Source organism: Hesperophylax consimilis, chromosome 11 (genome assembly GCF_061612785.1).
Source record: "Hesperophylax consimilis isolate HC1 chromosome 11, BYU_Hcon_1.0, whole genome shotgun sequence".
Classification (NCBI taxonomy): Eukaryota; Metazoa; Arthropoda; class Insecta; order Trichoptera; family Limnephilidae; genus Hesperophylax; species Hesperophylax consimilis.
The window spans coordinates 3589669-3617504 of NC_142846.1; the positions used below are offsets into that span (position 1 = coordinate 3589669).

The 27836-nt window shown below is 33.7% G+C and overlaps 1 protein-coding gene across 1 annotated transcript in view; it reads right to left on the bottom strand.

Annotated features, from left to right (window-relative positions):
* The window catches only part of Oct-TyrR (Octopamine-Tyramine receptor), a 768006-nt gene that overhangs the window by 550263 nt on the left and 189907 nt on the right, over positions 1–27836 (bottom strand). The gene's annotated exons all lie outside the window — the stretch shown is intronic.

Below are 27836 nucleotides of genomic sequence, written 5' to 3' on the forward strand. Positions count from 1 at the left end.
ATTGTGAAATAAGACAAATTAATCAAATAAAATTTACTTGAATCCGCTACCTTCAGCTTTCAAGTCAAGAGGCTTCCCCTTCGACCACTGTGGATCTATCAAAATAAAAGTGCAATCGTTTTGTTGAAGCCGGAGTTAGGAAGCTACAAGCCAAAAATGCGTATATTCTAGGTATACCTTATATTGTAGATAATAGGCATTAGTATCGTCTGACAAACGGAGTCTAGAAACGTTTGATTTTAAGCACAAAACTGTTTTTTATTTATTTTGTAAATAATTTTATAGGAAAGCAAAAAATTTAATCTAGTGAAACAGTCACGGATAATCATAGCTATCAAACTAAATTTTTGAAAAGTTTTTTCTTTTAAGGGTTCATAAATATCGGTTGAAAAAAAAATTTTTTTTCGTAGTTTACATTTATATTTTTTATTGAGTAATTTATTATTTTTATTTGTATTCTACTCAAGCGAAACGATAGAAAAACCTTCAATTTATCTAAAAAATATTTATTGGTATTCATAATGTACACCAGTTCGTTATAAAGATTAATCAAAGTAGTGATTTAGCATTAAGCTTTGCCTTCGAGAGTTTGTGAGAAAACCTCGGAGGTAAAACAGACCTAAAAGGTACTAAGTCAGAATCGACATTGGTTTCTATTCAAATATTATAAAGAGAAATTTCTAGAGCTCTCTTTATTCCATTCTTAGATGTAAAGGATGAATTTTCGTTAAATAATCTTTAAAAATATGTGCGTCAAAAAACTCCCTATATGCAATTTAAATAGCGCACCCACTCTGGTTTTAAATGACTTGAACTTAGTAAATCGTTCTGCCACTGCTGGAGCACATGCCACCGGGGCCTGGCACTTATTTTAGAACGATACTACATAAAGTTAACGTCAAAAATCAAATGGAATTGAGCAATAAACACGCCCGTGGAATGGACAACCGATGAATAAATCTCACAACGTTATGGCTTCCCTCGAGGAAGCAGAGTTCAAGGCCGCACTAAAAACCCATGGAAAGATGTGATAATAAAGCTCCCATCGACACGTGGCAAAGAAGCATTACTTAAAAGGGCGGAAGATGCTTAAATACGCTAATTTCGGCTGTCGGTGCGTGCATGGGTGATGTGAAATGTTCTTGGTAATGCGTAAAATTATTCAAGTTCAATGAACTTCTAATTTTCAAAATTGGAACTGAATTTTTAATCTTGAGACAAAGGGTAAGGTAGGTACCATAATTAATTGATTTTAAAAATAAATTATGTGTATTTTTCGATTTTTTGAAAAATCTAAAACCTTAGATGGATATAATTTTGAATAATTGTAGTAAAATTTACTAACGGCGTTCTTTTGAACGGTCTGATCGTTTCTGATCGTCACTACTAGGGTATTTTCACTATTCACTTTTTTGTGTCAAAATTACAAAAGTGAACGTATTTTTATTTTATTTTAATGTTGACGAATAAATTTTCCATAAAGATTCAAAATTTTCTGCCAAAATGACGTGTTCGTTTTTATTTATTAATTCAGCGGCGGTGACGTCACGACGGATAGCGGACAGTCGTCTTACCAGACATTTGCGGTTTCAGTGTCATAATGACGTTGTAACCAGTTGGAACCGTTTTGGAATATGATGTATAATTATGAATGAAAATATTTAAATTACATATTTTTAGTACGATAATTTTCGATCTTCCGCTGGTTTGCGCTAGTAATAATAATAAATTGGCTATTTGTGTGGACCATTTTAGTGAAAAATCACCTTAAGGATTCAATTTAAATATGATTTTCAGAAGTACAGAAAAATAAATCTTAGAACGAGAAAATACCCTGAAATACATTCAGAAGTTTAACTACTCAAGTGAAACAGCCATCCATAAAAATATGCGACGCGCGGCCCTGGTGTATTGGACAGGCCTGCGGTTGAATTTACCCTATCACATATCTAAAATAAATCTTAACGACATAAGTGATGAAGTCGTGTAAAAACAATGTCGGTGCAAATCTCGGCGTAATGGATGGATCTACGGTCGACTTTGCCTTAGCAGGCCTAAAACGTATCAATAAAATCTCAAATGCTCCTAGAGGGATCCACTAGAGTGATTATTATTGCGAATACCTTCAACTCTGAAAATGGATGACTTATTTTGTAATTTTCCAATTGAAAAAATAATTAACATACCCATATGTTATGTATTTCACAGCTTTTTATTTGAATTTTGAGTACATTGAAGTCTTACCTGCAACAAAGAAAAAATACAATTACATTTTCATTAAATAGATAAAATTTTACTTGTGACAATTAACATGTTTCAAAGGAATAAAAATATGTTTGTGAAAAGCAATACTGCAAAAAAACAAAAGTTTAGACATATCAAAAAGACATTCATACGAGACAGATTAAAAATGCGCACATGTAATAAAAAATGATTTACGTTTTTTTTTATTCTCCACGTCCGCAGAATGCTGCAAGGGAACTGAAATAAATTAAAACCTTGGTTCATGTTTTGTAACAAATGGCTGCTTTTCATAGTTAGGAGGATAAATTAATGGAATCACGTACTTTAAGAATCGTTTTTTGTACAAAAGTTGCCTAATAAAGTCATACAAATTACGACAATCACTTCTCCGATCTAACACGTCTATCTTATCGTGTTTGATAAATAATTACATTGCTGTATGGGTATTTTGGAGAATCCAATGAACTGAACATAATGGTTTAAAAGAGTTATGGGTTTGAACGTGTATTTTAACGGTACAAATTTATTTTTTATAACGGAAGATATTTGAAATAGTAGCAATCATTCAGATATCAAATTTATAATGTTAGAGTAGAATAGCTACCAGGTGAAACAGCTTTCGCAAAAATAATAAATATATAGCGAGCGCTACTTATAAACATTAGACTACTACTTTAGTTATTATATATATTTATATATTTTATCATAACTTCTTAGGGTCTTAATCATTTCAACAATACTCTATACCTGTGAATAGTTCATATTAACTTGCTCCGTAGTAAAGTGTATTTTAAAAACTATAACGCTCAAATTAAAAGTTACTCGGAGTGTTACGTGTTCGTACTACAAAGTTCTAAAATATTTTTTTATAATATCCGAGTTATTTAAAGTTCCTTCCGAATTAAATCAGCAAAACTATAAACAATACAATTTGCTTTACGCGGGTAGTACGAAAAAAACATTAATTCAAGATGCATTGCCGAGTGTGCTCAGAAACTCTACGTACTGACGAGTTAAAATTCACGTGTGCCGCATGCAAAGGCGCATTTCATTTGGCTTGCGGAGGTATTATTGAGAACACATATCGTCGACTTAATCAAGAACGGCGATCTCAACAAGTTTGCAAGCATTGCAATTCAGCCAAGCCCGGCGCTGCTAGCCCGTTGCAGACAATCAGTGATACTGAACCTTTGGAGCAGATTAAAAAAGTTACGGATATTAGTTCAGCGCTCGCCGCTCAGACACCGACAAATCTTAAAGATATTCAAGATCTAGTCATGAACAAGACGTCCAATCTGGAAAAAACACAAAATGATATTCTAGATCAGAATAACAAAATACTTGAAAGTATTCAATTTATGAGTTCTCAATATGAGGATTTCATGGCTAGAATCCGTGACATCGAACTAAAAAATGATGAACTCACTAAAAAGAACTCAACCCTGGAAGCTAGGATTTATGTTTTGGAAAAATGTGTGGACATGCAGGAAAGGGAACTCAAAGCGAACAACATAGAAATAAGAGGCATCCCAGAAATCAAAGGAGAAAATCTGCAAGACGTTTTTTTCAATATCTGCAAAACAACAAAGTCCTCCACTGATACAAAGGACATTGATGCCATTCATCGCGCAGCAAAAAAAACAACAAGAGTCATCCGAGAGAAATCATTGTTAAATTCAAAACGAACATAGCAAGAGAAAACCTGTTAACAGACGTAAAAACTTTCAACAAAAACAAACAGAATCCAGAAGACAAATTGAACACCTCAAACATCGGTATAGCTGGTTCCTGCTCGCCGATCTTCATTTCAGAACAACTAACATTTCGCGGTAAACAGCTGTGGTACAAGACACGAACAGCGGCGAAGGAGAAACAATATCGCTTTTTTTGGATTAAACGGGGGCAAATTTATCTTCGTAAAAACGAGGGAACTAATGCCATTGTTATCTCAGACGAAAGCAAATTGGCTGCGCTTTGATAATTTTGAATTAATGGCTATTCTTTCGAGGTATGTCTTGACCCGTGCATTTATGTCTCGCTCTATATTTCTCCATATTTGTTTCATTTCCTACCCTTCTGGAATTCATTTGTTATGTATGTTATGCAGTTCCTGCTACCTTATTTTTATTATTATTATTTTTTTGTCTTCTTGCTATCTCTTTCATAGTACTATATCTAATTACATTATTTACACTATATTATTATATATTACTCATATTTGTATAATTTACTACCGTTTTCTAATTCATTTGATATCAAGCAATTCTTGTTACCATTTTGTTTTTACTTCTTGCTATCTCATTAATAGTACTACATCTAACTACAACATTTATACTATATTATTTATATTAAGCACATTTACCATTTTAACTACATTTGGAATCGCATGTAATTATATATTACTCGGGAACCAACTTCTATACAACACACAACCAACACATACTTATGATTCAATTTAATTATGATACCGGAAATGATTCCGGCATAGATCTTAACATGAATGTCATTGATGATATGAACAATCTAAATAACTATAAATGGTGTGCTTACGGCGTTAAAATTATACACCAAAATATAAGAAGCATTTCTAATATTGACGATTTTTTAATTTTTCTGGATCAATTCAATTACCAATTCGACGTTATTATTTTATCGGAATGCTGGCTTAGTAAAGATTACACCTCAAAAGTTATTCACAATTACTCTGAACACCACACAAACATATATCTTAATAAGTCTAGCGGGATCGTTGTATACATCAGAGACGGACTTCAATCTCAAGTTGATGAAATTTTCTTATCACAAGCCAACTGCCTGAAAATTGTATTGAATAATAATCTATGTATTTTTGCAATATACAGATCACCCTCTTTTCAAAATATTGACACTTTTCTGAATTCACTCCAATCAATTATCAACAGCTCAAAAAATATAGAACGGCAAATAATTATAGGCGACCTCAACATCAATACAATTACCGAATACCACCGCCAATCCAACGATTACCTATGTTTGCTAACTGAAAATAGGTTCATTCAGACAATTATTAGCCCTACTCGTGAGCAGGGCATGAGTAAATCTTGTCTTGACCACATCAACGTCAAAAAAATTAACCATGTTGACTCATTTGTCATTCACTCTACAATCTCAGATTACTATACAACAGCACTCTGCCTTAAAAACAAACCTCTTAATCCTGCTAAAATTAAACATGTTGCAAGAATAAACTATAATAACTTAATTGAAGACTTGAGCTCAGAAAACTGGCAAAATGTTTTAGACCAAACTGATGCCGACTCATCGATGAATGAATTTATCACTAAATTACATTCATATATTTCAAAACATACAAGCAATAAACTCATACCACATAAACAAATAAAACTTACGCCATGGATCACCCCTGGCCTTATCAAATCAATTAACATTAGGAACCAACTTCATAAAAAGGCAAATAGGTGCCCTGAAAATATTTTAGTACAAGCTCATTACAAAAATTATAGGAACTTTTGCAAAAAACTAATAAAATCGGCCAAAGAAAATTATTATAAAAAAATAATTTACGAAAATAACTGTACTCCAAAACGTTTATGGGAAGCATTTCGCAATATAACTAAAACAAAAATAAATAAATCTTCCGATATTAAATCACTGAACATCAATAACGCGAACACCTCAGACCCAAAAACCATTGCGAATTTTGCCAATAATTATTTCACGTCAGTGGGAGTCACACTTGCGAAAAAAATTCTCAACAATCTTAATACAACAGAATCCGATCTCGCTAAGTTAAAAATCTCTAATTTCGGTCATAAATTAGACAAAATCCAAACAACTTCAAACGAAGTCATAAATATAATTGACGAACTCAAGTCATCGAATGCTTGTGGTCCTGACAACGTTTCATCAATTCTGCTAAAAATTACTAAATCCTTCATAGCAACTCCAATCGCGTATATTTCCAATCTAAGCTTCAATTCAGGAAAATTTCCAAATCATTTAAAACACTCTATTGTTATACTGCTTCGCAAAAATGGAGATAAATCGCAGATACACAATTACCGGCCAATTTCTTTGCTCAATTCAATCTCGAAAATTATTGAGAAAATTGTAAAGAATCGTCTAAGTCATTACCTTGAAAAAAACAATATCCTTTCCAATAGACAGTATGGCTTCAGACCAGGATTGAGCACTGAAAATGCCATTACAAACCTGACGAAAATCATCTCCAACAATATAGATAGAGGAAGAAAATGCATTGCGCTCTTCTTGGATCTAGCCAAAGCGTTCGATACTATCTCACACAAAATTCTCTTGAAAAAACTACAGCGCATCGGCATTCAGGGTCAGCTACTTAAGTGGTTAGGTAGTTATATAGAAAATAGGAGCCAAAGAGTGAATATTAACGATACTCTAAGCGATCCGGCTGATATAAACTTTGGTGTACCTCAAGGAAGCACTCTAGGACCACTTTTATTCAATATCTATATAAATGAATTATGTAACAATTCATTTGCCGATCATATTATCACCTTTGCCGATGACACAGTATTATTATTTGAAGGCAAAAATTGGAATGAAGTTCATAGTAATGCAGAAATTGGTATTAACAAGGTAAAACAATGGCTAGATAATAATCTTCTCACTCTCAATACTGACAAAACTAAATTCATTTGCTTCAGTGCAACTCAAGCGGGACAACCAAGAGAAACTCAAAGAATTATTATACACCATTGCAATGACCCAAACACTTGCAATTGCAATACCTTAGAGTATGTGGATAGCATAAAATATCTAGGAATTATTGTAGACAAGAATCTGAGATGGAATGAACATATCTATTCAATCTCCACAAAGGTCAGAAAACTCACGCATCTTTTCATGGCGATTAGAAATATTCTATGCGCAAAAGATCTAAAACTAATGTACTATGCCATGTGCAACTCTTTACTTGAATATGCATCTTTAGGATGGGGAGGATGTACCAAATCAATTTTGGACCCCTTAGCCAAAGCACAGAAATCACTACTAAGGGTCATACTTAAAAAACCATTTAGATACCCCAGTAATGATTTATTCAAAGAGATAGGAGTTCTGGATGTGAGGCAACTATTTATAAGAAAAGTTATATTATACACACAAAAATATCGTCACCTCTTCCCCTCCGTAGAACATTATCACAACACCCGACATGCAGGGAGGAATCCAATAGTTCCACTTGCTACTATGACATCCCTTGCTCAAAGACAATATTCTTACCTAGGTCCAAAAATGTTCAACCTTATACCCGGTTCTTGGAAATTGAAAAGTGGAAGCGTCCTGCGTAAATTAGTCAATGATTGGATTCTAAACTTAGGGAGAGTCGAAAGTGAACGTATGCTGTATAACTGTTAAACAAAATCACCAAATCAACTGTTAAACAAAATCACCAAACTTCTGATGTTTTTCAACCTAAGATTTATGGTTATGCGCCCCTGAAGCCTGTCTGCTCATTAGGTACATCACTACTGTAAAGCGTATCACATTTGTACGTCGCACACTAACTCTGTGTGAAACTTGGTACCTACTACGGTAATGATTTATAATAAATACATAACACAATATGGCGTACGAAGTAATGCACCAATTTCACCAAAGTAGCACTAAATCAGGTACTATGTATTTATATTCATAGTTTATGTTTCATAGTTTATATTTCTATCTATATATATAGTTATTGTTTTTACATTTTAGCAGTAGTTCAAGAAATGAGCGCGGTATATATTCGTATTGCCGTATAATATAATTTGTTCTGAATTCATGTTTTAATTCAGTGAAAACAATCATGCACATAATTTATTACACATTCTAGTTACAACGCTTACCTCATACTCTGTAAATTTTAATATTTTATGTTACCAGGTTAATTCGGTAAATCCGATTATAATATATGCTACCAGATTAATTTTTTCTACTTCTCACAAAACAATGTATGTGTACTTATATTTATTATATACATTTTCTTTATTACACAACTTAGTTTCAGAGAAAAATGAAACTTTTTTTTTTGGTTTTTGTTATGTAATTATGTACATTTCAGTAATAATATGAACTAAACATGTCAATTTGTCTGTCCTAGAACGGGAAACTTTCCTAGTTGGACAGGCAAAGCATCCAATATGTAATATGTACTTTCTTTTGATAAATAAATAAAAAAAAAAAAAAAAAAAAAAAAAAAAAATTGGACAGCTACGCCAGTGACATTAACTGTAAATTTGGCTTCCTCGTTAGGGTATCTTCGGGAGGGATTTTAAATAAAACACAACTTCGCGAATGTTGTCGGACAACTGAATATTGCGCCAGTTGATTGTGTATTTATTGGTTTAAAAATAAAAATAACCAAAAAATTAATTACTGCGGTTAAATTCTATTTGACACATGATACGTGTCCTGTGATAAACTTCATAAAGGATTCGGCATCGTAAAATATGTGATTACAGATAAATATTAGTTTCCTCAATTGTTTAGGTAGGTAGGTACATTCATTTGCTGTCCGGTACAACAATTACAATTTAGCGTAGCGTAGAAATTCTGCACTGGTATTGAAATGGTATTTATTGTGTAATCAGATATTAGTAAAAAATAATAAATAAAACGGATAAGTAAAGGAATTGAGAGTGTAAAAATGATAAAAATATGTACAAATTTTGCAAAAATGCCCATTTCGCTTATTGGATAATAAAAAACATCGTTTTCTCATATTTACGCTTCCCTTGCTCAACCATTTGCATTGATAAGGGAAGTAAAAGCAAACGTTCTGAACAAGTGTGTTATAGACAGGTTTTATTGTTATACTTATTTTTATTTCAGTACACCCTCGCACAGTTCAGAAACGCACGTCGTAAAAGCTTTTAAATGTCGGCATAAATTTTATAGTTCGCTTAAGAAGCAGGTAGAAATCAGGCTGGAGTACCTGTACTGAGAAAGGGGCCAAGGGGGCCTTAAATATTATATAGGAACTGAACCCTCGGATGTGGGTATTATACTCTTATTGAGGATGGGTTTATCAAGGTCGACATCACTGTCAAATTGTCCATTTTGATATCGAATAATTCCGGTTCAGTTATTCGATATTCAATTATTTCAATTTTGGAGGCAGTTATGGATACCTACCGTGGCCTCGGAAACCATTTATGGGATAACCAACACCTCTGATGTAGGTCACCTTAAGTGATTCGCTATAGAAGTGATAGCGATGTCCAGATTCATGCGGAGAGGTTTGTTCAGGTCTTGGCAGAGGATACGGGGAGATCCTTTGACCACTCTACTTGGATTTCCGGCCTATTACCTTGCAGCGATGGGAGGGATGGATTCATACGTTCTGAAAAGACTGATCCCAGATTCCTACCCACTGACCCATAATGCCTTTTTCCATCCCAGAATATTCTCTCCTTCCTCTCCTTGAAAATTCCGTGGACTAAGCATCCCCAAAGATGATACAGATCCCGAGGGAAATTAGAATTATGTGGGCCTACGCTGATGTAAATAGTATTAATTTTACACAGAATATTTTTTTTGTAGTGTTGGATATTCAGAGGGAATGGACAGAACAGGAAACCCAGTAGAAAAAATAACAGAAGAAAATTTTGGCGTATACAATGAAGACAAAGCAGTATTCATAATTAAATATTCAACTCAGAAATGTCATATTATGTCAAGAATGCGTAGATCAAAAAAGTGAGTTATATTGTATGAAATAATGGGTGTTTGTCATTTATTTTTTGTATACCCATCCGAGGAAATGGCGCGATGGTTGGTGTGTTGGTCATTAAATTAGTTTTTTTTGCTTTAACCATATTTTGTTAGTTGTAATATTTATGTTTTAAAAACAAATTATGTGTTCTTAACAACACAAAATCATTTAACAATATGCATCTTGATATTTCTGGCACTCTAAAAGATAAAAAAAATCCTACAAAGTTAAGAAATTTAAAAAATCAAAAACTGATATAAGATAAAAGGGAAATTTATGTTTATGTCGATTTAAAAATGTTTATCGTTATCTTTGTACCTACCCAAAAAAAAATATCCACGAATACGTGTTAAAATTTGTTAACGGTTTTTTTGAGTTGATTTTATTTATTCATTGAATAGGTACTCTTGATAGAAGGAAACTATAAGGATATTAAATTAAACCAAATAATATATGCATGGTTATATTATGTATACGTATATTGAGGATAAGTTTCAATACAGTTGTGAATATATTTATTAACATTACTAACTTGGCAGTGCCCTTTCTAAGAAACTGAATGATCACGAATGCATTTTGAATTCAATATGCAGTTATATTTTAGTACGCTTAACGCAGCAGGTGTTTTATATATTTAAATAAGGGGATTAACATAAAATTTATCTTCCTTGAGTATAAAAGTTAACACTTTCGTGTATATAGTAATAAAGGTTAAACGCGACGCTCGTTATAGTTATAATTTACGTGTTTATAGGTGCCGTTAATAAATATATTTTTTTAAATACGCTTTTTGCAAAGTAGTGTTTTACAATATTAAGACAAATTAAGCCCATACATAAGATATAGTCAATATGTAATAATACGCAAAAAAACCCAATTCTTTCAAGAAAGGCGTACAAATACAATATTAGATTGAATCATTGGTACAATATTGTATTTGTATGCCTTTCTCGAAAGAATTGTGTTTTAAACGAACAAAACTATTCATTCATATTCATATTGCGTATGTCTGGACGCAAACAAATATTTTTTTTATTTATACTCGTAAGCAATACCTTGCAAAAAGCGTATTTTAATAAAATAAATAAATTAACAAGTAAATCATAACCAGCATCGCGTTTATCCTTAATATTAAATGGCTTTCACGAACATTTTTAATGGATATCTAACAAGTTCCTCATTCAAAAACGTAAACCATAATTTTCAATATAAGTATGAACAATGTTTTTTTTGTAAAATGTTGCAACCGAGGGATGAACCAATGCAAGCGCCATAACTGTCACAACTTCCACATTTGCATTGGACTACGCCAGTCTTGTGGGGTGGCTTAATAACGAGCGTCGCGTTTAACCTTAATATTAAAGGTTTTACGAACATATTTAATGGATATCCAACAAGTTCCTTGTTCCACGACGTAAAAATTAATTTTCAATATTAGTATGAACAATGTTTGTTTTTAAAATGATGCACCTGAATGATGAACAAATGCAGGCGACATAACTGTCACAATCTCAACACTCGCATGAGACTACGCTAGGCTTGTGGGGTGGCTTAAGGTTGACAAGTGGGATTTAAGTGTCTACATCGTTTTCCTCGAACGAAGTAAATATCGATGTAAAGCGAATTACTGCCTTCGTATGGGAGAAAGGAATCAGAAAAAATTTGGAGAAATTGAATCTAAAATAGGCTTCTAGTACGAAAAAACGTACGTACTAAACCATTTACTCTAAGCAACTGTATTTTATTTTTATTTTGCAATAAAAAACTCTATCATATTTATTGCATATCTTTATCGAATTTTGTATTCGAAATTTTATCCGTCTTACCAAACACATTTCATTTAAATTTAAATCAGAATTTACTGAATGATTGAATTGAATTGGATTTTGAGGATGAGAAACACGGCACAATAATACAAAAATTAATCACGATCGGCAGATGTTTTTCACTTAATTTTCACAAAATTTAACAAATTCTTAAAGATGGACTCGCCCAAGTGTGTTTGAATTTGAGATACATATCTGCAATATTTACCCAAATTATATTCCAGCCGATGAATGGTGGAAACATGATAAAGGAGGCAACTACAATCTAACTAGTGCGAAATTTGCAAACAAAATGACTGTGGGCTAGGTTTAAAATTAATGAAAAATTGTAGAACCTGCAGACTATGCGTGATTACCTATTTTTATCATTCATGATTAAAATTCTAGTAATAAAAATGTTTTGTAATAAAAATACTAAACAAATAATTCGATATTTGAAAACATCTCTTTAACTCAACATGAATCGACACGCACCTGCGATCTTAGATATTTTTTTTTGTTTTGGCTATTTCAAGTAATTGGTTTGTTATTGGCTTACTATTGGTAAGCCTCACAAAACACCCCAATTAGAGATGCTCTCACTGACAGATCTCACTGGCTACAGATGGTTTAGAGCAGTTGGAACTTTTGTGCAGTATCCACATAAAAAAAATCTCCAAAAGGTAAAAAAATGGGGCAATTCAATCATAAATACCTAGAAGCAAAAAAATTCAATTCGTTATAAAAAAAGGCTCAGAAATATGAATAATAATTTAAAAGATTTACATTTTATCTAAAAACATACAAAATATTAAAACTGAAGATCAAAAAACGAATTTAATAATAATAAAATACAAGCTCAACTTATTCATTTAAATTGCAACTTATTACTAAATAATTAACCTTATAGTTCATTTAATATTATATTTATGAATAATTGTATTTAAAACAAATAAACAAAGAGCAATAATTATTACCCCAAAACAACCATATAAATGGAAAAAATCTTCCGAGAAAAAATAAATGCTGCCGACGGGAATGGAACCCGCAGCCTTCTGAATAGCGGTCAGGTACACTAACCACTATTCTACGACAGCTTATTTTCAATTTTTTTTAAATTATTGCATGTTGGTTGTTATCACCTGAAAACAACCAATATAATTTTAAAAACCAATAAAAATTATACATATAATTTTTTTTAATGATAAACTAATGTTTATAAGACAAGGTTATATGCATAGCATAAAAGATAACAAATAATTACAAGCAATAATTAGTCAATATTAAATAATTAAATTAGTTAATATAAAAAATATTATAAGCAGTAATTGTTGATTGAGGTACTAGTACATATTGAATTATTTGGCGTGTTGGAAATAAGCCGACATAGCTCAGTGGTTCAGAGCACCTGACCGGACATCAGAAGGTACAGGTTCAATTCCCGTTGGTGGCATTTATTTTTACTTGGGAGATATTTTCAATTTGTATTGATATTTCAGGCGACTAATTATTGCTTATAATTATTTAATAATTATTATTTATAATAATTTGTTATCCTTTGTCAAAAAACCTTGTCTTTTAAACATAAGTTAATTTTTATACAAAATAAAATATAAATTGTTCAAGGCTGCAAGTCAGAAGGCGTCAGGGGAGCAGAATCAATAGGTATAGCCCGAGGGACGACAAGTGAGGGTTAACTCTCAGAAGACAAATAATCAATCTACCCCAAGCCCTTTATCTGAGATCATATTACGTAGGTGGACAGTAATTAGTGCGGAGTAGACCGAGGTAGGAATTGAATTTCAGTAGGCCTACCCTTGGGACAAATCAATTCATGAATTCGTGAATATATCAAGAAATAATTAGTTCTCTACTAGGCATTCCTGCCAACACACATAAAGCAAAATATACGGGTGATGAAACAAATACTCTCAAACGTGAACGTGGTAAATATATGATGAAAAGTAAGAGAGCTGATTTAGCACACACATTCTGCTTAACCCATATTTCGCTGACGGTTCAAAAACGCACCATCCTGGTTGCTTGGTCATATTTTGATAACTTAATAAGGATTCACCGTTATTCTTTCAGTTATTTATAGAAAAGGTTTGACTTTACCGTTAGAACTAAACAGGTAGAAATATATTTGCTTCAGTTGCATTGTAGACGCCCCCAAAGTCGGACAAAATACGACACTCAGGTAAGCAATTTTTAAATAATTATTATATTTAACATTTGACTAAAATTCTCAATATATTCTAGCATTTTTTAATACAGAATTGACTCGTATTTAATAGTTTTAACACTTTAAAAAAAAAAATTCAAAGGTACACCATTTTACATAGTTTATTTAAGTGGTGCATTAACGCACCGTCGGCGAAATACGGGGGTAAAAACCTTGGCATTATTTTATTCATAATTACCGGAATCAATCACTAATACTGTGTTTTTTCTTCTGAATAGGATGAATCTAAATGACTTTTTTACCGCACAAGAGGCTGTTGACTTTATCACAGAGAATTGGAATGTCAACGATGAAGACGGCGAAGAAGATATTCCAGATATGGTCGTTTTACCACCTGAAGTCGCCGAAGTTACTGATGAAGAAGATTTTGATGACAATGATTTACATGAAGACGCTGCATTAAGCCATACTTTCGGAGATACGGCAGGAACTTTGGAAGTCCACTCCAAGAGGCTGATGAGTGAACCTTCAACAACTCCATCCCAACCCCAACCATCAACATCTTCGTCATCAATGCCAAGGGAAATGCGTTGGAAGAAATCGAAACCTAGTTATTCGCGAGTGCCAAACAACGTTGATAATAGAAGCGTCGAAGATGTGAAAAGAAAATTAGTGGGTAAATCTTGTACCGAGTTCTTTGAACTATTTTTTAATGATGATCTTATTAACTTAATTGTAGAACAATCAAATGGTTACGCTCTATTAAAGAACAAAGTAGCCACATCGTTGACGATCAATAATATAAAAACATTTATAGGATTTTTATTATACACTGGGTATCATAGGTTACCTCGTGAAGAAATGTATTGGTCTCTAGATGAGGACATTACAAATCCTTTTGTAAGGTCATGCATGACCAGACAAACCTATCGTGACGTCAAGAGTAATTTACATTTGGCTGACAATTTAAATATCAATACGACTGACAAACTTTATAAAGTTAGACCATATTTATCCTTGTTGAATAAAAATTTTAAACAGTTCGGAATTGTAAGGCATGCGCTGTCAATAGACGAACAAATGATCCCTTATAGAGGAAAACATTCGTGTAAAATGTATATTCATGGCAAGCCAATCAAATTTGGATATAAGTCGTGGACATTGGCTTCTGCAGATGGATATATTTATGCATTTGATATATATACGGGAAAAAACAATGTGCCGTCAAATACTAATAATTTGGGTATGGGAGGCAACGTTGTGAAGGATCTTCTGAAAAGTGTAGACACTCCAGGAAATCACATTGTTTATTTCGATAACTTATTTTCATCGATCCCACTTTTGAAATATTTAAGTGATTATTTGTTTTTCGGTACTGGTACGATAAGAGAAAATCGACTAAAGAACATCGGTATACTAAAAACGACCAAACAAATTAATAAATTAGAAAGAGGGGAATATGATTATAGATTCGAAAAAAACAATGAGATACTGGTCGTTAGATGGAAAGATAGTGCTGTAGTTACAGTGGCATCTAATTTTGATAACGTAGAGCCCATTAAAAACGTATCGAGGTATTCAAATATTAAAAAGAGATATATAAATGTCACTCAACCCAGCGCTTTTACCCAGTATAATCGTTTTATGGGAGGTGTTGATTTAGCGGATAATTTCGTTTCAAACTATAGAATAAGGGTTCGTGGTAAAAAGTGGTGGTGGGCAATATTCTCCAACTTCTGTGATGTGGCACTTTGTAATGCATGGAAACTATACCAAATGGTTCATCCAGAAGAAAATATGAGCCTTTTGAATTTTAGAAGAAGTGTGGCCACCGCTCTCATGAAGTCGTCAAAAATAAATTCTTCTTCTATTGGCAGACCCAGTAGATTTTCGACAACATCGAGGTCAAGTATAACAGGGAGTAGTCATTTTTTAAATAAGGGGGAAAATAGAAAAAGATGTCGCATATGTCATTCACACACATATTTCATGTGTCCAGAGTGTAATGTGGCATTGCACCATAAATGTAACGAATTATACCATACCGGAAAATAGTGTTTATTATAATATTTGTGTATGCTAATTTCTTATTGTGTCTTTTAGAAAGGTGCACTTTCCTACCTATATATACAATATCTTTAATTTTAGTTAATATTAGTAATATGATTTATAAATGAAGAGAAATAAATCCACTTTCAAATAAACTTGTTTGGTTTCATACATTTACTTTTTACCCCCCTATTTCGCTGACGGTGCGAAAACGCACCACCTCATATTTTTGTAAGTATAAGTTTTTTCATTTTTTTAAATTTTTTATTTTCTTAATTGTGTGTTTATATACCACATATCCAAATTTCATCAAAATCTGACCACGGGAACTGTTCGCGGAAATATGGGTTAATTCTTCATAATCACCTTTTATCTATTACATTTTTGTGATTGCTGCACGAGAGACCAAACTGCTCCCTATTATCTGAGGAGAAGAAAAATATTGGAAACCACCTGTCTATCAAATAAATACAAAATATTTCAGCCTTTCCATTTACGTATATATAAGTAAAAAAGCTGTATAGGTAATTTACCATTCCAATGTAAAAGCAAATATAAAAAGGAGTTCATAATATTGTAGTGTTATATCCCTCATGATATGTCTTGCTGTGGTGGTAATAGGAAATTTTCAAATATTGTCATCCGTATTATCTGTAACCCGGGAATGTTTACCTTTTTTTTAAAAAAAATTAAAAAAAAAAAAATTTCGTTGGTATATATTTATTTATTTATTTTACGCCTATTAAGGCTTTTACATACATATATATAAAACATATTTACGAAATTATACACGAAAATAGTGCAGGAAACGACTTTTTTTAAAAATTGCAGAAAAATAAATATAAAGTCAAAATATCACTGAACTTGATCTACACAACATGCAGGCACAAAACATAAAAAATCCAAAATATTTTTTTTCTGTTTCAGTTGACAAAATTATTATGTGTTAATTAATATTCCACTACTTGATGAAAAAAACTTCAATAGGGTATGCTTATATTATATTGAAATTGATGTACTAAATTTATAAATTATATAATATATAAATCTACATAGATTTATGCCGTTTTAAGGTTTTGTTATTTTGTGTTGGAAAATCGACTAGCTCTCCGGTTGGTTCCGAGAGTATTTTTTATAAATTTATTATATAATAATCAATATATATGAATTTATGCCGTTTTAAGGTATTGTTATTTTGTGTTGGAAAATCGACTAGCTCTCCAGTTGGTTCCGAGAGTATTTTTTATAAATTTATTATATAATAATCAATATATATGGATTTATGCCGTTTTAAGGTTTTGTTATTTTGTGTTGGAAAATCGACTAGCTCTCCGGTTGGTTCCGAGAGTATTTTTTATAAATTTATTATATAATAATCAATATATATGAATTTATGCCGTTTTAAGGTATTGTTATTTTGTGTTGGAAAATCGACTAGCTCTCCAGTTGGTTCCGAGAGTATTTTTTATAAATTTATTATATAATAATCAATATATATGGATTTATGCCGTTTTAAGGTTTTGTTATTTTGTGTTGGAAAATCGACTAGCTCTCCAGTTGGTTCCGAGAGTATTTTTATAAATTTATTATATAATAATAAATATATATGGATTTATGCCGTTTTAAGGTTTTGTTATTTTGTGTTGGAAAATCGACTAGCTTTCCAGTTGGTTCCGAGAGTATTTATATATATTTATTATATAATTAATTTGTTAATTAAGAATGTTTCGTAATATGTTATTTATTTGTTAATGTGCTTTATAATTTCAATTTAGGAGGTGGGAACTATTTATCGTATAACAATAGTAATGTTGTGGTACGTTACGTTTGGTGATTTAGCAGGGGTGCGTGGGTTCATTTGGAAGAGGTGTGTTCAGCATGCGCATGCTCACTAGCTACGTGATGTACCAGATCGAAAGAGGCTGGTTTGGGGAAAATCTTTGACCTCTCCAACGGGTCTCTTGATCCATTGGTAGACTCACTAATCCCTAGATTCCTACCCACCCCTCGTATCCATTTTATTTCCAGAACTTTTGCTTTAAAAATACTCCCACACAGCATCCCTAAAGATGAAACAGGCCCGGAGAGAAATTATTTTCGTCAGGGCCTCAGTGTGTGGTTTATGTAAAAAAAAATAAAATGTAATGATCATTAAAAAAAACATGTTTCCTGGTGTGAAGGTATGCGATTATTTTGATCATCCGCTTGCTCGTCGTTTTCATCTTTCTTCTTCTTTTTAGTCGTTCTCTCATTGCTGAGGATCCGGATCTTCTCTTCCTGGTGGAAAAGGATCCACCACCCTTCACCGATGTTCAGGTGGTCTTACAGTGGCTGTCGTTTGAGCGCTGGCGCGACGGTGCCCCCCGATTGGCACGTTTTATTTTACTGATGATTTGCAAATTAACAAGGAACCTAATTACTCTGTGATGGGTCGCAAAATAGAATACAGGGCGAGTATTTTCGGTGTAGTATTTATTGTAGTAGTTATTGTGAAGAATTTACGTTGTGTTATTTGAAAGTGTGTGAAACAATTAATCCAAACTTTTTTTCCAATTATTTTATATTTAATGGAGTAAAAATAAAATTATTTACCTTCACAACAAATTTAAAAGCATGTTTTTTGTTTTATTTATTCTGTACCTAAAATAAAAACATCAAAGATTTACTCACGCAATATCATTTTTAAGGCATGATTGTTTTTATTTGCCATTCATCAATTTATTTTGTATTTTTAATATCTGCGTTTGAAGAATTGCAATCTATAATATATAATAATAATCTAGCGCAAAAGTTATGTTATTATTTAAAAAACTATTCCATAGGATTTTTTCATGGAATTTTAACAAAACTGTGAATGTTCTATTCAAGTCCTGTTATTTTATCACTATAGGCCAGTTGCTTTACAGAACTTAACTTTGAAATATGTTACGTAACAGATCTCTCAAACACATATTAAAATCCCCGCAAAACTAAATTCAACGCAGAAATAGGCGACGCAAAGCGGCGCGCATGCATACTGCGCACCAACGCAAAAGCCCAACGGTTTTAAGACCGTCAGCCATCTTCACTTCGATCCTACCCTCAGCCTGGAACCCGAACCCGAGCCTATCACCCGCACGTTTTCCGCGTGTCGACAATTACTACCTTTGGTTCCACTCTACAATGTCTGGAAGTAACACCTCGCTGGCCTAGCAACTCCTGAATTCCCAGGAAATCTCATGTAAGCGTGCACCAAACCTTTGCCTTATTATGTTCATATTTATAAAACTGTTACAGACGTCTGCCAGACAAAACCAATATGAGAGATAGATTTGTTCAATACATCATTCACGATTAATTTAGGATGTATATTGTGTGTATTTTTATGTTATACTATGTGTGTGCTTGTTAACCTGTAAATACACTCATTAATCATTCCGATTGAGGTGTTTCATTTGACGAGAGAGTGGAGTCTTAAATTGTTGAATGTTCTCCCGTGGAAAGGCATAGTTTGCCAACCCTACCTGAGCTAATATGAGTCCCTTGATTCTACCCTTGAAGCTGTTCAGGCGGCTCATTACACTGGCATACATCGTGGCTCCGTTCCTAACACCGGTGCATAACCTGGGGCCCCTGTAATGTTTTCACCCTCCCTCAACGTTCTCGTTAACGAATTAACATTTCGTTAGGTTTGATCTGCAACTTCTCGCGGTACATCAACCCTTCAATCTTAACGAATTAATATGTCACGTTGTGTCAATTTTTTGTTTCGACAGTGATTAATTCATTGAAGGATCCTTTTAATTGGTTGTGGTAACTTTGGTTCTTTTTAGATGAGGCGTGTTACATTCTGTATGGTTTGAAAATAAGACAATGACCGACTACCCTGATTTTAACTACCTTTTCCTACCTTGTTTGCTCGTCCAAACGTTTCCGGTTGCTGCAGTCGATAAAGTGCTAATATAATGAGACAATTAATTACAAGTACATGAAATTCGCTATACATAATTCAATTCAAGATGCACAAGATTCTAAGTTAATGATTTGACTATGGTTTGTTAGTTTTGTGAGTTATTTCTATGAGTAGGTATTTTCGGCAATAGCTAGAGAAAAAACATGTGTTGCTTTCGATTGGTCTCCGTCCAAATCCCATCCATCAACGTGACCAGCTCGAGAGCAGCCAAGTTGATGGTCCAATCCCAACACCTCCAGAAATGAATTGAATATCGCTCAGCGACAGATGAAATAATGACATGTTTTGCCTCCTGCCGGAGGGTGATGAAAGTGGAATGTGGGTCCTTGGTGGTAACTGATGATGTTGATGTTGATGATGAATGATGAAGATTCATCTTATACCGTTAGGTACAAGGGGCTGCTCCGGTCCGGTGGCATGATAGCCTGGTGTCGGGAACCATTTGGGTCACGTGGGTAGCGCGAGGTCTAGGTCGCGTCAACCTCCCCCAAATCGATGATGAGTTAAGCTTCGCCAGCATGCCGAAAATTAGGAGTCCACTCTACTAACCTCAAACATAAACATATACTGAAGTGGTTTGCAACGTCAGAAGTTCGGGAGTCCCGTGAACACCCCTCTGGTTTACGCTCGTAAGGATAATGATGAATTCAGCTTCAGTTTGTTCGACTTCGCCTCTGCAGTCACGCTACTCCAAATAGCTCCCGGCTCCAGTCTATACAGCTTCTCGTTCCAGTAGAGGTAATGACACATATTTATCATATGTACAATACAGAACATACTTCAAGTCTTTCGTCCACACTCAAAATAGTCATGTCAATATTTAATTTGGATGAGGGCGTCCATCCGACATAACGAATGTTTCCTAGACGGGAGATTTTACCCCACTTCAAAGCCATGGTCATTCGCTCTATCGTTTGTTACCCTCCGTTCGCTTCAAATATCAAAGAATAGTAGAAATTGATATCCTCGACTTCCGGCGCTAAGGATCAGGGATACTGGAATCATCAGGTCGTGAATCTGAAATCATCCGATCTCCGTCAGCTCAAACGGTTTCAGTCGGAGTCAATTTCCAACCTAATTCTGGATGACTTCTCCTCCTATAGTGGGGTAACTACTTATTGAATTTGACAGGAAGGACGTCAGAAAGCGCCGAAACAACTTCATATTCGTCACGATCCCTTCGTTCTGTCAGCGAGAAAATCCTCCCACACGCCAGACAAGAATAGCATAGCCCTTATCCGCTTTGTTCCTTCGTCTACCAGCTAACTCAAGTAGGAAAGCCCATTAGCAATTTTCGTTCCCTTCGATTTGAACTCCGTGAAAGCGTCCTCTCACCAGCTGAAAATACTCGAAACAGGGGTCTATTCAGGGTGACTATCTAAGGCTGGTCCGCCAACACCTTCGACAGAAACCGGTGCTTTTACGGGAATAACTCAACCACACCAATAGCAGGGGAAAAAGCCGGCGCTGCTATACAAAAATAGACTTTATCTCGGTATCCAGGGTTATCGACTTTGCTAACACAAAAGTCCCTATTAGGCAAGCCAATTACAAATTTCGTTCCCTTCGCTTTTGTCGCTTTGGTAAGATAGGACAGCCTACGGAAAATTCGTACACTCCGTCCCCGCCAAACTTATGCAAAATGAAAGTCTCACTTGATAGAATAGGAATGCCAGACAGATGCATTCTCTCGGCGGCTAGCCTCGATCCGCTGCGTTATTCCGATTCAAAAATGAATTAAAAGAGTGATGTTTGAATAAATTATATTTAATTAAATATATTTTATAAATTCCGTATAACCTAATCGTTAAATATTATTACTGGAGAATTTTTAAATCATTTTAAATTGCATAAAATAGTCTAACTCATAAACAATGTCTATTATTGAATGATCCAAGCGGCTTCAGGGTAACCGCTCTTCGTCCTTTTTTTTATAGCCGAGACCCGGTCGCTTCCATGCAATAGGTGATTTATGGCCTCCCTTGCTAACAGGTCCGGACCATTGTCCCAAGTTCTTCCGTTCAAGACTTCAACATAATTACCTATAGTACTCAAGTTAAATACCCTTACTTCAAAATACAATTGGATCATTTGGTTTACATTAGGGAAATAAGTGTTAATAATTAGATTATAATAGACTTACCGATTCATCTTAGTGTCAACAATCCAAATAATTATAAAAAAACAAACACAGTCACATGCAGTAAAATACTCATGCTGTTAGAAAACCGCACCTTCTACACTAAATGATTTTAGCCGTGTTCGCGTCCCGACGATTAATTCTTGTTGAAGCGCTTCCTAGTTTTTACTAACTCGACTATCTTAAAACGCTGACCGATCCTGATTATTCCTGACCGTCTCCCAGACCTTGAAACTCTGACCCCTTGACTGTATTTGATCGTCTCCCAACGTTTTCAAAACCTGACTATCTTGAACCGCTCTTTCTAACCACGACTATCGACTTTCTTCCCCCGTTCTTCAACGCTAACTGTCTATCCGCCCGGGCTCCTTAACCACGACTATCGACTTCCTCCTTCCGATCTTCAACGCTGACTGTCTTGAACCGCTTTTTCTAACCACGACTATCGACTTCCTCCTTCCGATCTTCAACGCTAACTCTCTCGACCGTCTCCCCGCGCTTTCAAATCCAGACTCCCTTCTCCCCAAACCAACCCCCCCAAATCGCCATATGCGATCTCTAATTTATGTTCTTTTGAATTCTGAATGCTTTTTGTTTTCAAAAGACAGAAATGCACTAAAGGAACACATCAATTATGGCCCTAGAACCTGTCACATTAATTTTAAATCGTTTCAAACCCAATAAATTGTTACTTCTCCAGTAAAATGTCTAATTCTTTGTTCAAAGGATGAAACTTGACTACCCCCAGTCCAGTGGCGTGTTGGCCCACCAGTTTTTAGCCTCTTTTCAAATTACCAACCTAATTCTAGAATGTAGTAAATAATTATGATGTGATAGTTTTATTTTTTTAATCTTCTTGCGAGATTTTAATTTAATTAGGCAAATTCCAAACTCGTCCTGTTAAAATGTTATTTACCTCGCTATTCATAATTATAATTCGTCTGAATCCTTAGAAAATTACGTAACTATATTTAACGGCGTATTTCATACTTAGAAAGCCACTTAGTAGCATTGCTCAACCTAGTTGAATTGTTTCTTATCGATCTCGTTAGGTTTTTTTTTCTATCCCCCCCCTACTCTGGCAAATCCATTACTACCCCACTGAATAAAATCTAAGAATTCAAACGACCATCACGGAGGTCTGTGACGATACAGTGCATGTTCCTATTTTTTTCTCTACCCTAATAAATCTAAACACTTGTTTCTAAAGCAGCTTTAAGGCCAACATCTGGTAAACCCTTACTTCGTGAAATCAACTGAAAAATTCTTTCTAACCATAATAAATCAACAATAAAAAAAAAATTATCCCAGGGCGAGTCCATCACACCCCAAATCCACCGTTCCTAACAAATGTTATGAATTGTTCAAATTCTGCGAAACAACACTTCCTAAAAAACAACTGTGTGTTTCTCGTTTCCTTTCTCGTAATTAGTAAATCACCTCGCGAAAATGTTGTCCTGTTTATACGCAGCATAACTGCCTTCTACTTTATTTTTCATTAATGTTTCTTAGACACTCTTCTAATCGTTCATACACTCCACAAACCTGTGCTAAGTTATTGAATATCAATGGTGTTTTTTAGAGTATTCAATACGTTTTCAAAAGCTTTTCGGGCATGGCGTGTGGACTTTTTTGATGTCACACAAGGTTTTTTAAGCCCTTGTGAACAAGCTCGCACATAAACAATAATATTGTTGGATTTTTCTGGAAACTTTCTGGAAATTTCTGGATACTTCCGCTTTCGAAATGCAATATGACACGAAGCTCCTAGAACCCATCGTCTTAAATATAACTATCTGACGTGTACCCGGTGTTTCTCGGGGTCTAGGGCTGGTTTTCGTCGGGGATAGTATAGGATAAAGTTTTGGGGGCTTTTTAAGATATAAAATTCCGTTGTAAATTAATTTGATGTAGTAAATAAATATTTGTATTTGTTTATTATTTGTGTTTTTAACAATAAATATACAATGTTTAAATGTCATAATGTTTTAATTCATACTACACTTCCATTAAAGCATTTGCTTGTGGATGAAAGAAGAGTGTACATTGGCGAAAAAATAATATAACTAGTTTACAAAGTAAAAAAAAAATTACAAAATTAAAATCCATGCAAATTATTGTGTTTGGAGGGAAGAAAAAATATATATATTATGCAGGATAAATAGAGTATAGTAGGATAATTTGTGAGATTTTCAAGTGAAACTAGGGGAATCAGTTTTTTTGTTAACGATTTTCTCTAAAATATTTTTTTATATAGTTCAACATTTGTTTTTTTATCATTAATACTTCTAATTTCTTCTGTTAATTTATTATAGAAATGTTATCTTTGGTGGCTATAATGGTGCTGGGCAAAGGAAGTGTGTATTGATTTTCAGCTATGGATGAGTATTTATCTTTTTCATTTATAATTTGAATAATTGAATTTGTCAAAAATAAGTTTTTAAATTTAGGAACTTTGAATTCTTCGAATATGCGTTCAGTGGGGAAGTATGGAGGTTTTTTTAGAATTATTTTTATTATGAATTTTGAAAAATTTCTATGGTGGTCAGGCTAGTTTTGTAAGCTGCTCCCCAACTGATAATGGCATATTGCAGAACAGACTGTACTAATGCATAATATATTGAGTATAGATTTTTCATTGGTAATGAATTTCTGATTCGTAAGAATATATAAATTAATTTACTAATTTTCTCTATTGTATGGCAGATGTGATCTTTCCATTTTCGGTTTTTATCAATGATTATTCCTAGATGTGTAGTTTTATCAGCTGTTTACAGAAATGAGCATGTTTGTCGACAGAGGTTAGCATCGTTTTGTGGTTATGTATCTCATAAGGTTTACCCAGAATTAGCAATGTAAGTGCCGAAAATATTTTTTACAATTACAAAACCATCGACTTTTTTCCCTTTCTATAAATTTAAAATGAATGTCTTATTTATATGAACCGCTCGGAAGAAATTCTCTAAATGATAGTGAAAAACCTATCAAAATCTTTTGCGTATTTTGGAAGAACAGATGCGGATAGCAACTTCGTTTTATATTATTTAGAGATTCACCTGAAGGATGGGTGGAGCAGGTATATTAGGCATTGATCGATCACAGTCACGGAATATAATGCAGTGTCGATCCAAGTTGTTATGGATCTGAATTGGTTGTCACACGTTACGGTTAAATTGGCTTTTCAATAAGGTTGGTGCGACAGGAAATACTTAGAAACCACTTATAAAGTATTATATATGAATACAAATGTATATTTCTATCACAGAATCTGTTTCTTTGCAAACATGCCAACACTCGGCATTGTATCGCACAAATCGGAAGATCGGAAACCAATATTATGTAAGTCAACAAATTTTTATAGTATGATCTGAAACCATCTAGGCTAAATGCGTAAATATTATTATTTCAATAACTTAAACTTAAGTCAAGCCTCAAATTGTAATACCTAATCATTGAAGACAAGCGCCATTCTAACGATAATTTGAAGCAGAAAAGTTTAAAAAAGATTCGGTCTTATCTAGCAATTGAACCCAGGAGCTCAGCTTTTCCTGGGTTTTTCCTCTACCACTGAGCTAATCCAACCCTATTCTCTTCGGTCATATTAAACTGTATCATACTTCGACTAAGAACTACCAACATCATCTTCATTTTCTTAAGGCGATGCCATACGTAGTAATTCAAAATCATGTGTTTTTGGTTTGAATATTTGGTCACCTTGAAATGTTTCAGATGCTTTAATTAAATATTGCGAGTAGAATACATCTTGGCCTTTGAAATAATCGAGTATTTTTTAAGTCTTTTTATCAGCCCAGAAAAAATGATGTAAAGGCCTATGAAAATTGCTTTAAAGTTCAAAATCTCCTATTTACGAACCTATTTTCGGCTATGATTTTATTATATAATGTGGAAAATTAAATTATTTATAAAATGATCGAAAAAAATTAAATATTTATGCCTAAACATCCACAAAATAAAATAAAAGACACTTTTTGGCCAACTTTTTTTTTCTTGCATAAATCAAAACAGGCGGATGGTGTTAAGCGGGAATTTAATCCTTATCGCCATCTACGTAAGGATTTTTATTGATAGCGGCTCAATTTAAAATATTAGACGACGTAGTGCATCGCCTTAACGCAAACTGAAAAATAATATGAATAATTCGATTAATAAAAGTAAATGTATTTTAGTAAAAAAAATATTTATGGATTGACTTTGTAAGACTTTTATCTGTTTTTTTAGAAAAGAAAATTTGTATCAAAATTATTTGTATTAGTTAAAAGTGACCCACAGTTAACATAGTGAAAACTCACATATTTATTCCGCGCTTTCAAAAAGATTCCACATTGAAATACCTATGTGTGGCTTACTTTTGAGTTTATAGTGAGCAGTTGGATAGAAGACATGATGTTGGTAATTTTGTCGGCAAGTATTTATATTTAGGAAAACTTTATCTGAAACGGAGCGGAAAACTTAGACAAGGTTTGTTGGTTGCTCACAGTGCATGACACCCCTAACCTTATAAGGGTAGCTAACAAGATTGTGCTATGAAGAACGTGATTAAATATTCGTTTTAGAGTTTCAAAATTACCTCGAAAATTATAAGAAATATTCTAGGAAGATTTTGATCAGTGTAAAATTAGTTTTTATTAAAAAAAACTATGAACCGAATTTTTTACCTATAATTCAAAAGACTTTTGACCAAGTTTAAACTGTTGTTGACTAGGGACGTAAATACTCGCCAGTAAGCATTAAACTTGAACAGTCTGATAATTCTTTAAATGTATTTATTTAACTTACACTAGTATATTATAAAATTCAATGTTCACTGTACATTGGTGACATGAGTTTTTTTATAAAAATCATTTCTGTTTGTGTAACAAATAATGTTTTTGTGTTTATCCCGTACGCGATCCTACACCAGTCATCCGATTTCAATGAACATTTAAAATTTTGTTCTTATTAGTACCAGGACTGTTTAGAGACTGTTTAGATTGGTTTGAATGGAAGAAGAAGTTGGGAACGTTCTAGAAAGATTTTGAAATGAGATACTGAGTCGACATACTGTAGTTTTAATTGTGTTAATTTAAACGTGATTTCGTATACGGTTCAAACTAAATTACCTGTCTTAAAAACATGGAAATAATAATAATAATGATCGCGCTTTAAAAAAAAGTGAACGTATTTAAAGGCAGGAAGTGTTTCATCGGGCTAGGGAGGAATTAATAATTGGCGAGATGGCGTTCTATCCACGGAGACCGTAAACTAGAGAATCAAACATATCATAAAATTGCGGGTTCGAATCCTGACAGAGATTAGGGAGGTACAATTTTATTTACAGAATTATTTAATTACCCTTTTATAGGCATAGGGAGGGGATCAAAATTGAACAAATTGCAAGGATTTCGCTAAAAGGAGGAAGGAATGCCGGTAGGGAGGAGACCGTAAAACCAAACTGATTTAGCTACGTAGTGTGTAACCAGGTAAGCTTCATGCTGAGATTGGGAGATGACTAACTGGGAGAGTTTTTTATATTATTTATTAAATTCCAGAGGACCCTTTAAAGGACTGATGCAACCGAATAACAGGAACCAAGTTTACAACTCCTGCCGCCCAAATTAATGTTTTAAAAGGGAATGTGTCAGGCAGATTGTCTACAAGCTGAAAAAGGGAGACGGGCCCAGTGACCTTTTCATATGTAGGCCGAGGCGCGGTGTACAGTCAGTCGAAAG